Here is a 13,701-nt window from a genome sequence, read left to right on the forward strand (position 1 = left end):
TGGCAGGCACAACCCAGTACCCAGTACCCAATGTAACCTATCTTGTTCAATTGCAAGTCTTATACCATAACACCATCATGCCAACAGATGGGTTGCACTTTCCCAACTGTGAATTCTGATGTGGGAAGTCATAACACCAGTTTCAGATATCTCCCAGCTGCAACTACAAGTCTTGGATGTCGGGCCTTATATCATGCCAGGAGAGGAGCTAAAGTGTATCCAAACAAATTGGCAAATCCTGCCACTAGTTTGCAGTGTCTCCTAACTGCAAACATAAGATTTAGATATCAGCTTCTTTTTTTTTTTTCATTTTTATTGAGATTGTTCAGATACCACACAATTATCCAAAGATCCAAAGTGTACAATCACTTGCCCCTGGGTACCCTCATACAGCTGGGAATCCATCACACTTAATTTTTGTTCAATTTTTAGAAACTTTTCATTACTCCAGACAAGAAATAAAGTGAAAGATGAAAAAAGAAAAAAAGAAAAGGAAACTCTAAACCTCCCCATCCCTAACCAACCCCCCTCAATTGTTGACTCCTAGTATTGATATAGTATGTTTGTTACTGTTTATGAAAAAATGTTGAAATACTACTAACTGTAGTATATAGTTTGTAATAGGTATATAGTTCTTCCCTATATGCCCCTCTATTATTAACTCCTAATTGTATTGTCATACATTTGTTCTGGTTCATGAAGTGATTTCTAGTATTTGTACAGTCTATCATGGACATTGCCCACCATAGGATTCAGTTTTATACATTTCCATCTTTTGACCTCCAACTTTCCTTCTGGTGACATATATGACTCTGAGCTTCCCCTTTCCACCTCATTCACACACCATTTGGCGCTGTTAGTTATTCTCACATCTGGCTACCAATACCCCTGTTCATTTCCAAACATTTAAGTTCATCCTAATTGAACATTCTGCTTATACTAAGCAAGAGCATCTACATTTCTTCCACAAGGCAGGAGGGAGAGTCAAAGAAGGTAGAGAGGCAAAAGAAAGAGGAAACAAAAAAATGACAGCTGGAAAGCAGCAAAAGGAAAAATAACCTTAAATCAAAGTAGAATAAAGAATCAGACAATACCACCAAGGTCAAGTGTCTAACTTGCCTCCCCTATCCCCCCCTCTTATCTGCATTCACCTTGGTATGTCACCTTTGTTACATTAAAGGAAGCATAATACAATGATTCTATTAGTTACAGTCTCTAGTTTATGCTGATTGCATCCCTCCCCCAATGCCTCCCCATTTGTAACACCTTGCAAGGTTGACATTTGCTTGTTCTCCCTCGTAAAAGAACATATTTGTACATTTTATCACAATTGTTGAATACTCTAGATTTCACCAAGTTACACAGTCCCAGTCGTTATCTTTCCTCCTTTCTTGTGGTGTTTCACATGCTCCCCATCTTCCTCTCTCAACTGTATTCATAGTTACCTTTGTTCAGTGTCCTTACATTGTTGTGCTACCATCTCCCAAAATTGTGTTCCAAACCATACACTCCTGTCTTCTATCACCCTGTAGTGCTCCCTTTAGTATTTCCTTTAGGGCAGGTGTCTTGTTCACAAAGTCTCTCATTGTCTGTTTGTCAGAAAATATTTTGAGCTCTCCCTCATATTTGAAGGACAACTTTGCTGGATATAGGATTTTTGGTTGGCGGTTTTTCTCTTTCAGTATCTTAAATATATTACACCACTTCCTTTTGCCTCCATGGTTTCTGCTGAGAGATCCGCACATAGTCTTATTAAGCTTCCTTTGTATGTAATGGATTGCTTTTCTCTTGCTGCTTTCAGGATTCTCTCTTTGTCTTTGACATTTGATAATCTGATTATTAAGTGTCTTGGCATAGGCCTATTCATATCTCTTTTGTTTGGAGTACACTGCGCTTCTTGGATCTGTAATTTTATGTCTTTCATAAGAGATGGGAAATTTTCATTAATTATTTCCTCTATTATTGTTTCTGCCCCCTTTCCCTTCTCTTCTCCTTCTGGGACACCAATGATACGTACATTATTGTACTTTGTTTCATCCTTGAGTTCCCGGAGACGTTGCTCATATTTTTTCATTCTTTTCTCCATCTGCTCCTTTGTGTGTAGGCTTTCAGGTGTTTTGTTCTCCAGTTCCTCAGTGTTTTCTTCTGCCTCTTGAGATCTGCTGTTGTATGTTTCCATTGTGTCTTTCATCTCTTGTGTTGTGCCTTTCATTTCCATAGATTCTACTAGTAGGTTTTTTGAACTTTTGATTTCTGCCATATACATGTCCAGTGCTTCCTTTACAGCCTCTATCTCTTTTGCAATATCTTCTCTAAACTTTTTGAATTGATTTAGCATTAGTTGTTTAAATTCCTGTATCTCAGTTGAAGTGTATGTTTGTTCCTTTGACTGGGCCATAACTTTGTTTTTCTTAGTGTAGGTTGTAATTTTCTGTTGTCTAGGCACGGTTTCCTTGGTTATCCAAATCAGGTTTTCCCAGACCAGAACAGGCTCAGGTCCTAGAGGGAAGAAATATTCAGTATCTGGTTTCCCTGCGGGTGTGTCTTAGAAAATTGCTCCACCCTTTGATGCCTCGGGTCACTGTGCTTTTCTGCCCAGCATGTGACACCTGTTAGCCTATAATTCTTGACTGGTATGAGGAGGTATGGCCGTGTTCCCCCAGGCTCTGGGGTCTGGTTCTGAATGGAAAGGGCCCCAACCCTTTCCTCCTAGAGAAGACAGACCCCTCAGGTGGAGGTCATTAGCATTTCAATGGTCTCTCTCTCTGCTTGTGGTGTCTCCACCCTTCCCAGAGTCACAGCCCTGGAAACTGAAAATGACTGGGGCTTTCTCCACTGAGCCAAAAAAGAAACAGATAGTCCCCTTCAGACCCAGTCCAAGGTGACCCTCCAGCTCTCCCAGGTCAGTCGTCACCCAAAGCCTCTGTCTGTTTTTTGGGGCTGCGTACCTGTAGTGAGCAGTTCACACTCGCTACTTAAAACCCCAGTTGGAGCTCAGCTGAGCTATATTCACTTGCTGGGAGAGAGCTTCTCTCTGGCACCACACGGCTCCGCAGCTCAGGCTATGGGGGAGGGGGTCTCCCCACCTGGTTCCGCAGGTTTTACTTCCAGATTTTATGCTGTGTTCTCGGGCATTCCTCCCAATTCAGGTTGGTGTATGATGAATGGATTGTCTCGTTTGTCCCCCCGCAGTTATTCTGGATTATTTACTAGTTGTTTCTGGTTTTTTGTAGTTGTTCCAGGGGGACTACTTAGCTTCCACTCCTCTCTATGCCGCCATCTTGCCCGAGTCTCTCGATATCAGCTTCTTGATCATCCCAGGGTAGTAAGTGATGTTTCCCCAACCACAGACACTAAGCTGAGAGGAAGCAGTTGGAATCAAGATTCTGCCATATCATACTGCTCTACATCCAGTACCCTGATCATGTCAAGAAAGGAGCATAGACATTTTCTCCACCCCTTTTTCTTTGACTCCCTGAGATGCCTGGAAATTCCAACTGCCCCATATGCTAAGATGTGAGCATCATTGTCCTGGAGCCACTGCTATTTCAGGCTCACAGTTAGTGACCCAAATGACCAGGGTCATACCAGCCAACTTTATCCTCTCCTGTGTGATACTACCCTGTCAAATCTAAACAAATATTTCAAAGACACATTTCTGGGTTTCCTCATCTCATTGTGGGACTAAATGGGCATTTGCCTAATAGGGACACAGATGGGGAGAGAGTGTTTGGAGGTGACTTGGTAACTCCTAGCTCTGTGCTGAGGAGCTCACCCTGGGTACAAGCCAGCTGGGATGGATAATTCCATAAAAAGAAGGCTCTCCCTTAGTAAGAAAGGGATCACTAAAATCATGGGAGGCAGGAGAAGAGGGCAAACTGATTCTCTTATCCTTGCTACCCCTGCAGGATGGTTACCTAGGACATTCCTAATTATTTAGTATATCCCTCCCAGAACTGGCCTCCTTCACTAATTTTTTATAATTTTGGCTAACCAATATGAGACATGGCAGAAAGAAAATAGGTGATTTTTCATTATCATATAACACCACTAATCTTTTCTCATTGCCATCTGCCCTCCTGAAAAAATTTTTTTGATTTAAATGATCCAATATCTGCTAATGAAACTTACTACCAGTGGAATTCTACCAGGTAGAATGGCTTTCTTCCTCCAGCATTGTGGAGACAATGCTATAGGTTCTGGACAGCATTTTCTCAAAATTTATCATGCAGTCACATGTAGTGGCCTTGTTTCATCTGATATGGATAGGGTGCACCTCTCAGATTGTTCTTAAAATATTTCTCACTTGGAGCCAGAAGTGATCACTGTCTGCACTTTGGAAGTGTTAACCTGGCCATTTCAAAACATTTTCCGAGACTTTGTCAGTGATATCAATGACTAATTGTTTAGCCTTTCAAAGTTGAAATCCTATGAGCTGCTTTTGATGCTTGAAAATTATACTTACAGACCACCCTTTGGGTAAAGGAGGATAGACTGAAAACTAAGAATTAATTCTTCAGTGCTGATACCCCACCCCACCCCACCCCAAACTGAACTCCAACAAATGAGATTTAGTCCCCTGTAGGCCCTGTAGGACTCCATAGAAACTGGAAATGGACTAGTGCTTAAGGCATTCAGTTCAAGTCAATGACAAGACTTGGACCCTAGTCTCAATTACACCAGAAAAATAGCCAACAGTTTTTTAATCATGAATATTCATGGAAAAATCTTGCTATTTGATGGCTATGTCACAGAGCTTGAAATGCAAGGACTGGACCTCCAGTCTCCTAATTCTACCAAGGGAAGGACTGATGTTAACCCAAACACAAAAATTGATGAAACACCTCTAATTTAAGCTTGCTACATAATACTGCTACAACATTTCTTGGATTCCAGCACCTGATTACCCCAGAGGAGAAGCTAGCATTTCCATAGTCATGCAACTTAAAGGTCCCAAGAGTCAGAATCTCTCCTAATAGCTGGCCCTGCCAAATTACTGTCTTCTGTCTCAGAAGTTTATTGGGCAATAGAGAACTTCACATCCATTACTGCTCCAATTTCTTGTGTTTCCCCAATAATTTTTGCTCTACCAAGTTTGACATAGGAGTTGGTGGCCTGTTTGCCCTGTTTGTTCAAAAGAAAAAGAGCCATGGAAAACCATGCATGTGAAATGAATATTGAGTAGCTAGTATATCTAACATACCAGTTATGTAAGGCAGAATGAGACAGATGACACAGACGATAAAAGGTTGGTAAGGATTGTGAATAACTTCAAATGCCATAATAAAAAATGTGAATTGTAAGCTTCCTTCAAAGAAGGCAACATAAGAGGAATTTTAAAAGAAAAGAGGCATGATGTGATCTTTGTGTTTAAAAGATCATGCCGGAGGACCCTCAGTTTCTATCAAAATGGTATACTAGATGTAAGAAATACTATTCTACTACAAAACATACATAAATAATTATAAATTCTCTAAAAATTCACATATATGTTGTTCTGGTGTGCTAATGCTGCTGTTATGCAAAGTACCAGAAAGGGATTGGCTCTTATAAAGGAGGTTTATTTGGTTACACAGTTACAGGTCTTAAGGCCATAAAGTGTCCAAGGTAAGGCATCAATAATCAGGTACCTTCACTAGAGGATGGCCAATGGCATCTGGTAAACCTCTGTTAGCTGGGAGGGCACATGGCTGGTGTCTGCTTGCTCCCAGATTGCATTTCAAAATGGCATTCTCCTGAATATCAGTGTCAGCTTCCAATGGCCTTCTTCAAAATGTATCTCTAAGCTGCAGCTAGCTCACTCCTGTCTGAACTTTTATACTGCTCTAGTAAACTAATCAAGACCCACACTGAATTGGTGGGGCCACACCTCCATGGAAATTATCTAATCAGAGTCATCACCTACAGTTGGGTGGGTCACTATCCAAGGAAACAACCTAATCCAAAGGTTCCAACCTAATCAACACTAATACGTTTGCCCCCTTGAGACTGCATCAAAGATCATGGCATTTTGGGGGACATAATACACACAAACCAGCACATTTGGATGTATTATGGCTCCCAAAACACCAATATTGATGCCATTGTTGATGTACTCCATTGTTGATGCCTTACCTTGGACACTTTATGGACTTAAGACTGTAACTTTGTAAGCAAATAAACCCCCTTTATAAAAGCCAATCCAACTGTGGTGTTTTGCATAATGGCAGCATTAGCAAACCAGAACATGTTCCTAAATAAATTTTTAAAAAATACCTGGTAACAAAAAGCGGAGTGAGAACTTTAAATCAGTGTGATTACATTGAATCTGTGCCTGTCCTCAGGTATATGCCAGTTTCTCTGAAGTCTAGTAAGTTTTAGTGCCCTTAGGAGACATAAAGAGATAAGGTGTTGGTCCTGTAAAAGGAATGGAGATCACTGTCTAAAGCTGAAACTCAAAATGGCTACAAACTCAGCAGCTTCATGAACTGGACATATATTTACCCAGTGGCAACATGAGAATCAAGAAAAGTATGCCACTCTTCCTCTGTATTCTATGAAGAAAAACAGTCATCCTGGTAATTTGGTTTGCTTTATAGTACTATGTGTTTGAGGAAATAGCAAGCTGTGATATTTCTTAAATCACTCCCAGGTTGGTGGGCAACTAGAAGATGTGACAGAGGTGAAAATAAATTCCCTCTAAAGAATGCGTACTATACCCAGACCTAGAAGAATTCTGACATAATGAAACCAGGAAACAAATGGGTTTATAATCTAAATCATAAAAAACCATACAAAGAAGCTGCCATCATGATAGTCAGCAAAAACATAATAACAACAAGTAACAAAAGTAGATCATAAACTATTCATTCATTCTTCCAACAATTATCTTTTAAGCACTTATTCTACTAAGACTATGTGCCAAGGATTGTTCTTCGTGATGGAGATACCTCAGTTAAAAAAAAAAGCTGATAAAAACACCTACTTACATTCCAATAAAAAAAAAAACAGTTAAAAAGTAAATCTAATTTTAGTTATTAAAGAAATAGAGAAACTAGGATTGTTGGACAAATTTTTGAAGATGTGATATAATGTCCTATAATGTTGCAGATTGATTAAAAGAAAAAAGCAAAACAATTTCCAAGGAAAAAATAGTATATATATACTTTGTCACAATGTAGTGAAACAGTGAATTCCTGAAGAAAAATCTTCTACAGGTAATCTACAAGACAAAAATAATTAGACCAGCAAAAGTATTTTCAACAGCAAAAATAGCCATCAAAAGGTGGTGGAATAATTTCTTCAAAGAGCTGTAACCAAATAACTCACCTTAGAATTGTACACCTAGCTAAACTATCATTCAAGAACAGGTATACCTGGCATCATGGGATGGAGAACATCTTCTTGACCAAAAGGGGAATGTGAAATGAAATGAAATAAGTTTCAGTGGCTGAGAGATTCCAAAAGGAGCCAAGAGGTCACTCTGGTGGGCACTCTTACACACAATATAGATAAACCTTTTTAGTTTCTAATGACTTGGAATAGCTAGCAGTAAATACCTGAAACCATCAAATTACAATCCAGAACCCTTGAATCTTGAAGACGATTGTATAACAATGTAGCTTATGAGGGGTGACAATGTGATTGGGAAAGCCATGTGGATCACACTCCTCTTTGTCCAGTGTATGGATGGATGAGCAGAAAAATGGGGGCAAAAAAAAGAAAGAAAAATCATTCGAGTGTGTTAAACAGATGGGTTTTTCTAAAGGATCCACTCTAACCATGGTTTGGAGCCCACCAGAATATAAGAATGAACAAAAGCTGCAAGAGTGCTTAGAACAGTGCCTGGCACAAAGCAGGTGATTGGAAAAGATCTGTTGGATGAGTGAATGAATGAATGAATGAATGAATAAATAGGTAGACTAGATTGGAGAAGGGCAAACATCAGCATGGGGAGACCCAGAAGGAGACTTCTGAGGTAATCCAGGTAAGAGTTGATGGCTCTACAGCTTAAGACAGGACTCACAGGTGAAAGATTAAATATGTGAGGGAAAGCGGTCTCCAGCCATAGTTAATTCTCCTGCATCCTGAAACAGCTCCCATTGTCCCTCTTTTTCCTCAGCTGCCCCCAAACCTGCTCCTGCTCCTTCTCTCTCCTCCTGAAGTTCTCCAAGAATGTATTTGTCAGTAGCAATAGGGAAACATGGTTTTATGTATTTTCTTATGCTTCTAACTACCCCCCTGCCCCCCCTCCCCACACTCACACACACTTTGACAGGCTGATGTATTCAAAGGACTACGGTAAGAGTCATCACCACCGCAGCATAAAACCAAGACTCAGGCCCATCTGGGGATTTTTAATGATGATAATAATTACCACCTGTTCCAGGCATTGTACTCTTTTTTTTTGTTTTTTAACTATGATTCTAAAGTATTACATGTTTTTGTAGAAAACATTTTGTGAAATGTTTTGTGTTTTGTGAAAAATACAGAAATCACTGTTGCTAATATTTTGATTCCAATTTTTCCCATGCATTTTTATGTGTATAATAAAAACTAGTTTCTTCTGTTTATATTTATTATAAAAAAAGAACAGGTACAATAACACTATAGGAAAAAATGGGTAAAATCAATAAATAGCCAATTAGGATATCTCAATAGTCAATAAATACAGAAATAATTTTCTGACTTATTTGCAGCCAGAGAAAAAACTTGAAAGTGATAAAATATCATTTTACACACGTCATATTGACCAAAATAAGAACAACTCTACCTATACAAATTTTTGATATGGCTGTGGACAGAAATATCTCTATAAATCACTGTCACTATAAACCAAGGGTTTAAGACCCTCACTAAGAGAACTTCTAAAGATTTGATTCCGAGAAAAGAGAGGAAGGGATGCCTCAACTTTAAGAAGGATGATAAGCAATGAAATTATTAACCAGAGAAGTCTAAATTTACATTGACTACATAGACGGATAGGTGTATGACGATAGAGATATATAGAGACACAGAGCTATAGATAGAGATAGGGAGAAAAAGAGATAGAAAAAGAGAGATTTATTATGGCAACTTGACTTTACACAAATGTGGGAACTGATTTAACTGTCTTTGTGAGATTGTTACTTTTATGTTTGGTGATGGATCTTGAAGTCATAGACTATGAAGTCAGATGGGAAGGAAATGTGGGCATAGAGTGGGAGAAGACAGGACGAACTGGAAACTTTCAGGGTGGCTTCGATGACAGGAAAGATCTGCAAGAGAAGCTGCTATGCTTGGTCACAGAGCTAAGAATGCACTGGCCTGGGAATCAGAGAATCTGAAGGATGGCAGCTGGAAGGAACTAATGAACCTGCAGGATTGGCTTCCATTCCTTTCCCACAAGATTATTCCTTCTATATCTTTTATTCACCATCATATCAGATTTCCTAGATATGCATCAATATAAGAAAAGTAAATGAAAATACAGAGATATGAAATAAAGAAGCAAAGCTGGTATTATTCACAGAAGATTTTTATCTACATAGAAAATGTAATTTTTTAAAAGGTAGCATATAAGTTGTTTAGGAATAAATCTGTCAAAAAGTGTGTAATATCTTTTTGAAAAGAAAGCAAAAAATACATGGGAATAGAATAAGTAAAAAGAAATAAATTTTTTCATGGATAGGAAGCTTCAATATTAAAAATATACAAATTTCCCTCAAATTAATCTGTGTTTTAAACCCTAAATTTATTAAAATCTCAAAAGGGCTTTTTCTTGAAAACTAACAAGCTGATTGTCAAATTTATGAAGTCCAACTTTAGATGTGGTGTACTTGAATTAAAAAAAAAAAAACAAAGAAAAAAACAAACATGTTGAGGTAACTTGACCTACACCATACCAAAGCTTAATAACAAAATTATAATAATTAAGACAGTTTTCTGTTGTCACATTAGGAGTTGTCCTCCATGATCAACATTTTCCTAGACCACCATGTGAATGATGACCCTCCACCTGGATTGTGCAGGACAGTGGTCCTGTCTGGCCACAGAAATAGACAAATAGATTAATGTTACTGGAAACAGAACTGAGAAGCTGACTACTGATATGTGGATGTTTTATATACAATAGAGCTGTCATTGTAGATTATTGGGGAAAGGGTAGACTTTCAGATAAATAATGTTGGGAAAATTGATCATCCATATGAAAATAAAATAAATTTCAACCCTTTTCTAATTCCATAAACAAAATAAAATATGGGTGCATTTAAAACCTAAATTTAGAAAAAACTTTCATATTTTTCAAACAAAACATATGAGACTACCTTTTTCTTTATTATCATCTGTGCCTTTACCATTTTAGGGAATAAAATATTTCTCAAACAAAGCACAAACAGCATAAACCTCAAAGAACACAGTGGGTACATCTTACAAATTGGATAATAAAATCTTTATTCATCAAAAGTCACGCTAAAAAATGAAAACACTGAAAGAAGCAAATGACTAGGAGGAGGTATTTGTTATATACATACATAGTATATATATATATATATATTCAACAAAGCTTTTTTTGTCTAGAATTTTTTAAAAGGCTCCTACAATATATAAACTTAGTAACACTATAGGAAAAATGGGTAAAATCAGTAAATAGCCAATTAGGATATCTCAATAAATACAGAAATAATTTTCTAACTTATTTGCAGTCAGAGAAAAATCTTGAAAATGATAAAACATCATTTTATACACATCATATTGACCAAAATAAGAACAACTCTACCTATACAAATTTTTGATATGGCTATGGACAGAAATATCTCTATAAATCACTGGCAAGAACAAATATTTGAACTGAAATGGAGAGCAGTTAGCTGCACATAGAAAAGTGGAAATGCAAATATCAAGAACTAGCAATTCTAGTCCTCTGTGTATTTGGAGCAACACTTTCATGCTGTTGGTAGAGACACCATAGTTTTCAATAAAAATTACCTTAATGGATGGTAAGCAGGGCATTTTTTCTTAAAAACAGGAGACGGTGACAATATTGAAGAAGAAAAGGAAGAGAAAAATATCAATGTGCAGCTCTCACAATGCTAAATATAGTTTTGTTAAAGTTAGTATCAGTTTCATAAACATGTATGTGAAAACAAACATGCATGTGAGTCATGGCTTCCTATGTAAAATGAATTTTTTATTGTAGATTGTGTTAAAAAAATAATTGAAAATCACCTCCCTACAAAAACTCCCAGACATATGTACTAGGAGGCATGTATAAGAAAGTTCATAGCCACACTGATTGTTAAGAGCACAACATTGGAAACAACTATATCCAGGAATGAAGTGGCATCCCCAGGAAATTACACTTACCCGTCTCACTACCTCATCCTTTACCAAGGGACCAGTAGGACTAATCTCTGGGATTCGCACTCCTAAGCCATAGCCTGACTTCACCAGTGCCAACAACTGCAAACCACCCATGGTCACAATTTTAAGTATTGTCCTCTCTGACCACCACTTCTCATTCTAGCTCAATCCTGCTAGTACTTGGGTTCTAAAATTAATCCCATCAAAATATAAACTCCATTAATCTCACACAAAATTTGACTTTCCTTTATCTCTTCTCATGTCCCTATTTCCTTTCTCACTAGTTTAAATTCCACAGTAAATCATTATAATCATTCTCTTGCGTATGTGTTTGGCTTCCTTACTCCTCTCCCTCTCCTTATTGTACTTGCATGGAAAAATCTGAAAACCTAGTTCTATCTAGTTGTCCAACAAGTCTGTCCCTGCATTCATGCAGCAGGATAAAATGTACTGCCAGATCTCACTTTATACTTATGATCTCTAACCAACTGTAAGTGGACCCTTAACATTGCCAGTAACTATTCAGTTTTTCTAGTCTGTTCTTTTTCCTCTCTATTCTAGAAGATAATACCATATATTGTCCCCTTTCCTCAAACCTCCAATATATTCTCTTCTGCTCTCCCTCCTAGTTGATGTTCTTGTTTTGCATTTCACTGAAAACACAGACAATATCAAAGCAAATGTCCACAAGCTCTAACTACTACATCTATTCTCCCAATAATATCATGCAAATTTTCTTCCCTCTTGTTACTATGGAAAATTTTGTGTATTCCTGTCTACAGTTATTCCTATCGCTTAAGCATAGTAACATATCCTCTCTTACCTACTCAGACTATGTTTCTTCACTTGTCCCAACTCTCAGTCAATTTTCCCTCTCTAATGTGTCATTACTACCAGTATATAAACATGCTGTTTCTCTCATTAACTAAAAAAAAAACCTTACCCTATATCCCCTTCAGACTGATAGTGCATTTCTCTACAGTACTTTAAAGCAAAATTCCTTGAAAGAGTTGCCTATACTCCCTGTTAAGTATTCCATTCCCATTCTCTCTTAAACATACTCAAACCACACTTTCAACCCAAATCCTCCAAAATGTTTTTGGGGGGAGGCCACAAATTATCTTCAATTGTGTTCCTTTTGTCAAATCTAGTAGTCAGTTATCAAGTGTTTTCTTACAGCAGCATTTGTCATAGTTGATAACTTTCTCTTCCTTTGATACATTCTTTACTTGATTTCCAGGAGTCTACAATCTCCTTTCCTCATGCTTTGGAGGCTACTCCTTCCCAGACTACTAGTTCTGGTTCTTTGTCATCTCTCCCATCTCTTAATGGATCTCTTTTTGCCCCTATCATATTCTTTCCGTTAATAATCTCATCCACTTTCATGACTCCATATACCAGCTAAATGCTGATAGCTACCAAATTTACATTTATTGACTGAACTTCTCTCCTACACTCCTTACTAATATATCTCAATTATCTAATTTACATCTATACTTACATATATAAGACATCTAAAATTTAGTAAATCCCAAGCTGAAATCCTTATAGTCACCAAAAACAACAACAAACAAACAAACAAACAAAAAAAACCCTGTTCCTTTGTTACTATTTCAATTCATGGCAACTCCACCCTTTGTTGGTCAAGCCAAGAACCTTCAAGGCATACCAGACTTTTCATTTTCACTGATAGTCCTCTACCTTCAAGTCACATTTTGAATCTGACTACTTCTGGCTACTTTCACCTCTGTCTTAATTTCCCAGGCGGATGTGACAAATACCATACAATGGGTTGGCTTAAACAATGGGAATTTATTGACTCAGTTTTTAGGCTAGGAAAAGTCCAAAACTGAGGCATCAGCAAGGTGATGCTTTCTTCTCAAAGGCTATAACATTCTGCTGCTGATTGCCTGTGGTCCCTGGGGGTTCTTGGCCTTCCTAGCACTTGACAATATCCTCTCCTTGCTCTCTCAGGTTCTGTTGACTTCTGGTTTCCAGCTCCTTCCTGTGCTTGCTTTCTCTATGTCTGAATTTCTTCTGCTTGCAAAGGATTCCAGTATCCCGGATTAAGGCCTTCCTGATTCAGTTGGCAACACCTTAACTAAAATTAACATCTCAAAATATCTTATTTACAGTGAGTTCACACCCACAAGAATGGGATTATGATTAAGAACATGTTTTACTAGGGTACATCCTTCAACCTACCACAACCTCTAGCATTCTCACCTAAGTTGCTATCATCTCTTCCCTATGAATTGGAGTAGCCTTCAATCTGCTCTTCTTGCTCCACTTCCTCCACTTAAATATGAATTTTCTGCATGTAAACCACTGTAATCTTATAAACTGAAGTCAGACTATGTTACTGCACTGCTGGGGACC

This window comes from Choloepus didactylus, chromosome 7, assembly GCF_015220235.1.
Source record: "Choloepus didactylus isolate mChoDid1 chromosome 7, mChoDid1.pri, whole genome shotgun sequence".
Lineage (NCBI taxonomy): Eukaryota > Metazoa > Chordata > Mammalia > Pilosa > Megalonychidae > Choloepus > Choloepus didactylus.